Source organism: Myotis daubentonii, chromosome 2, assembly GCF_963259705.1.
Source record: "Myotis daubentonii chromosome 2, mMyoDau2.1, whole genome shotgun sequence".
Classification (NCBI taxonomy): Eukaryota; Metazoa; Chordata; class Mammalia; order Chiroptera; family Vespertilionidae; genus Myotis; species Myotis daubentonii.
This window is the reverse complement of record NC_081841.1, coordinates 4824270-4829456: the sequence shown is the minus strand read 5'-3', so window position 1 is coordinate 4829456 and position 5187 is coordinate 4824270.

Here is a 5187-nt window from a genome sequence, read left to right as displayed (position 1 = left end):
CCACCCCACTGTGCTGGGCACTCGGTCTCTAGAATTCTCAGTCCGGCGCTGAGGCCCGGAGATGAGCCCTCCACCCGCCCTCTGGGTGACCTTGGGTAAACCTGGCCTCCCTGAGCCTGTGTCCCCGCCTCAAATGGGCCAACGACGGGCCCTCTTTCTAGTGTCGCAGGGAAAATCCAGGCTGTCAGCACCTGCTGAGTACTTAGCAAGGCAGCTGAGCTGTCCCCCCCGCCCCTCCCCCAGCCGGGACCTGGGCCCGCGCCAGAGCTGGGCCTGGCTCTGGGCTGGTAGGTGGTGCCCGCTGGACCAGTCAGCGCCCTGTGGGCCTTGGCCTTTGCCCAGGGAGCACGTGGTGCAGGCCTGCCCTGTGGCCTGGGGGGCGGGGGGGCTGGTCCTATGGGGCTGGGCCTGCAGGTGGGTGCAGCAAGGGGCCCAGCCTGGCTGCCCTCGCACAGAGCCTCCGGGAGGCCCCCCGCAGGCCCCCCATGGTCTTACTCCCTGACGTAGCCCACCCAGCACCTGTTTGGAGCAGCTCCTAAGAGAGATTTAGAATGAGGGCGGCATCTGCCCCGGCCTTTTCTGCTCCGCTGAGAAACCAAGGCGGCCTCCATCTCTGCATCTGCCCATGGGGATAACACCCCCCCCCCCCCCCCCCCCCCCGCTCCCGGGCTCAGCCTCCCTCCCTGCTCCCACTGACCTGGGCCTGGCCTGCCCCCCCCCCCCCCCCCCCCGCTCCCGGGCTCAGCCTCCCTCCCTGCTCCCACTGACCTGGGCCTGGCCTGCCCCCCCCCCCCCGCTCCCGGGCTCAGCCTCCCTCCCTGCTCCCACTGACCTGGGCCTGGCCTGGGGGCCCCCCCGCTGGCTTTGTGCTGATTTTACCTTCAAACAGCAACCTGAGGGGACCTGGCGGCCTTTTACAGCTGAGGAACCAAGAGGCGGAGCAACGCCAAGGGCGGGGTGACCAGCTGCCTCGGTTGGCCCAGGACTGAGGGGTTTCAGTGGGAAAACCGGGGACACACATCTTACAGGCGACCGTGTCTGAGTCCACAGTCTGGCCACGCTCGGCAGCACCGAGTGTATTTCCCTCAGTCAGTGTTCCCCCACCTGCCCGGCCCTCGCTGCGCCCCTCAGCTCATGCATCTGATCCAGTGTGGACCCCGCCAGGAGTGTCCTGTGAGAAGCAAGAGAGGGCTCTGGGCTCGGCCCCTCCCTGGCTGTGGTCAGGCGGAGGGAACCCCCAGGGTCCACCCATCAGCCCCTTACCCTCTGCCTGCAGGGGAGGCTGGGTTCCCACGGGGGAGCCACTCCCCCTTCTCCCCTCTGTGTCACTCTGCTTCTTGGAGCCCAGTTTCCCTCACCTCCGAAGTGAGGCTGATAAAACCTGCCTTCTGGGTGCTGGGAGGACTCAGGACAATGTAGGCAAGGCGGGCACACAGGGGCCCTCAATACCTCATTGTTATTGCTGCTTATTAATGTGCTAATTACAGCAAGCTACTCCATCAAAAGCTTCCTCCCTCGGGGAGGGGAACTGTACTAAATGCTTCCCACATCAAAGACTAAAGACGCAGATGCCTGTGTTTTCTTTTCAGGTAAAGATCTGAGTTTCAGAGAGGTGGTGACCTGCCCAAGGTCACAGCAGTCAGGGTCAGGGCCAGCGCTGGCAGGGCTCTGCACTCTTGCAGAACTTACTTCAACTAAGGACAGTTGGTGGCGGGATGGGGAAACCAAGGCACAGGGTAGGGAGAGATTGTCGAGGTGCCCACAGGCTGCCAGGTCCCCTGCCTGCCTCCCAGACAGGCTGGTCCTCTCCTTGCCCAAGGTGGCAGGACACGGTATAGGAAAAAGTCCTTTGCTTAGGCCAGTCTGCTCTCCCCCCTAGTTGGCCGGCTGCCCGTACCCGCTGCCAGCCACTGTTCCCTGTCAGCCAGCCAAGGCATGGAGCGGTCCAGGACATTGTGTTCAGAAAGAGGGCCAAGTCCCCCCCCCCCCCCCCCACTGGTGGCCCCTGACCTCCCGTCCTGTCCCTCCGGGCCTCAGGCCAACCTGGCCTGGCCCTGGCCCTGGCGTGAAAAGGAGGCCACAGCTGCCCTCTCAGAGGCCAGGACTGTGCCCCCTGCTACGGTCCATGCCCTCTCCCCAGAAGACAAGGAAATCCTGGGAGACCGGCCCACAGGGCGCCTCTCAGGAGAAGCCAGCTGGGCTCCTGAGATGCCTGTTCTCCTGCCCTTGGTAGCTTTGCTCTGCCTGTCTCCAAATCCAGCCGAGCCAAGGTGAGAGGCCGCTCAGGCAGAGAACCAACTGTGTGTGCCCAGGTGAGCTGGGCACAGCCATATCTCCTTACTGAAGGAAGTTGAGGCTGGGATTCGTGCAAAGCCGCGCAGCCAAGCTGAGACCCCACGGAGTGGGAGCAGGACAGGGCTGAGGGACAGTGACGATGGGGAGGGGGCAGTCTCAGAGAGGCAGGGGTCTGTGAGACCCTCCTGGTCTTAGCTTAACTGCCCAGACACACCTTCCTTCACCCCCTCCCCCAGGCAGAGGAGAGCCCCCACTCCTGTTTTTGCCTGAGGACATTTCTCCGGTGGCTTTTCTTGTTGGTCAGATGGATTGCTCACCTTGGCCTCTAGAACATGAACCGATGAGGACAGGGCTCCGTTTCCCCCTGCTGCACGTCCAGTGCCAAACAGGCTCTCACACACAGTAGGAGGTCAATACGTATTCATCGAACGAACGATTAAACTTTGGCTGTGCCTTTCAGTACTTTGGACACTTCTCACTTCTTTCTTTTTGAAATAGCGTTATTGAAGAAGATTGGCATACAGTGAGCTGCACGTCCTTAAAGATTATAATTTTATGTTTTGACACATTATACACCCCTGACCGTCATCACCACCATCAAGATAATGAATATATCCGTCACCCCCAAAGGTTTCCTTGTTCCCCTTTTTAATCCCTCCCTCCTGTCCCTAGGCAATGCTAAACTGCCTTCTGTTGCTACATGATTAGTTTGCATTTTCTAGAATTTTCTGTAAATGGATTCAAACAGTACCCATTGTTGGTTGGTTTGTGTTTTGGCCTGGCTTTCAGCATTATTACTTTGAGAGTCCTCCATGTTGCTGCATGCATTATTTCTTCATTTCTTTTTATGGCTGAGGAATATTCCCTCGTGTGACTGTATAGGAGTTGGTTCAGCCATTCAGGCCTTGAAAGACATTTGGTTTGTTTCCAGTTTGGGGCTAATAACAAATAAAGCCGCTATGAACATTTGTGTATGAAGTTTTGTATGGACATATATTTACTTTTCTTATGGGTAAATACTTAGGAACAGTTTGAATTACATTGCAGGTGTATGTTAAACTTTTTTTAATTAAAAATTTTGTGTAAAAATATATATTTTGATTCTAGAGAGAGGAAGGGAGAGGGAGTGAAGTGAAAAACATTGATTGTCTGCCTCCTGCACCCTCCCCCTCATTGAACCCCAAACCTGAGCATGTGCCCTGAGCAGTAAGTGAACCCACAACCTTCTGGTGTATGGGATGACACTCCAACAAACTGAGGCACACCGGCCAGGGCATAACTTTTAAAGAAGCTTCCAAATTATTTTCTAAAGTGGTTGGATTAGAGATCAACCAAAGGACTTATATGCAAGCATATAGGCCTAACCAATGGACACAGACAACAGGGGGGTGAGGGCATGAGTGGGGGGGGGGGTTAGGGGGTAATGTGGGGATAAGGACACATATGTAATAATCAATAAAGAAATTAAAAAAAAATAAGTGGTTGGACCATTTATACTCCCACCAGAAGTGCACGAAAGTTACTCATTCCTCTACATCTTTTTAAAAATATATTTCTGTACCTTTTAAAATATATATGTATTTTTTATTGATTTCAGAGAGGAAGGGAGAGGGAGATAGAAACATCAATGATAAGAGAGAATCATTGCTTGGGCTGCCTCCTGCATGCCCCCTACTGGGGATGGAGCCCACAACCCAAGCCTGTGCCCTGACCAGGAATGGAAGCCTGGCCTCCTGTTTCATAGGTCCGAGCTCAACCACTGAACCACGTGGCCGGGCAGTTTCTTGAACACTTGGCGTGGTCCAGTCTTCTCCATTTTAGCTGTTTTATAGGTGTGGCTCCTTGTGACTTTAGTTTGCATTTTCCTAATGACTAATGATGTCCAGCATCTTTTCACATGTTTATCTACCATTAGTCATCTTTGTTAAGTGTCATTTCTGATTTGGGCTTATTTCTTACTAGAGGCCCGGCGCATGAAATTCGTGCAGCGGTATGGTTCCTAGGCCTGGCCTGCGATCAGGGCCATCTTCCTGAGCTGCCCGCAGCCAGCCCCGCCCCCCGCCCCCCCACCTCCGCCACCATGTCAATTTGCATAGTACCCTTTTATTATATAGGATTATATAGGATAATTGAGTTCTGGAAGTTCTTTATACATTCTGGATATAAACCTTTTTATCAGATATAGAATTTGCAAATATTTTCTCCCAGTCTGTGACTTGGTTTTCACCTTTTAACAGTGTCTAAGGGAGGTTTTTTCTTTCTTTTTCTCTTTTGATAAAGTCCCAATTTACCAGTTATTTTTCTTTTATGGATCATTCTTTTGGAGTCATAGCTAAGAAATCTTTGCCTCATTCAAGAACACACAGATTCCCTTTTTTAGAGGTTGTATACTTTATTTTGACATTTCTGCCTTCTGGATAAATCTGTGGCTTCTTGAAGGGGTTATCAACACTTGTGGTGCCTGTGGCTTGCCCACCTCACTCCTCTGAGTCTAGTTTCTCTGCCCCATCCCAGCTGACCCCCAGGACCCCCGGAGTCCAGGTGTCACCTTGCTGCCCTGCCTAAAGGACTTGGCCTGTGTGCTGTGCCGTCACTCCTCACCCTCCAGCTTCCACCTGCCCTCTGAGGAGCCTTCCGGGGCTGGGTCGGAGCCTCCTCCAGGACTTGGGGTCCCTTGGGCTTGCTTCTGACATGGACCTGAGCATAAGGACCTGCCCCAGTCTTCTGCCACTAGAAGCGCCCCACTCCTGAAGCAGGCTCAGGCCCAGGACCCAGCTCAGGGCCTGGCACAGGGAGGGGCCCCACAAAGGTTTGTTGATGGAAGGTTTGTTGAGTGAGAACACTCTCAATCTCTCTGCCCCTAACCACAGATGAGGCAACCTGGGCGTGAGA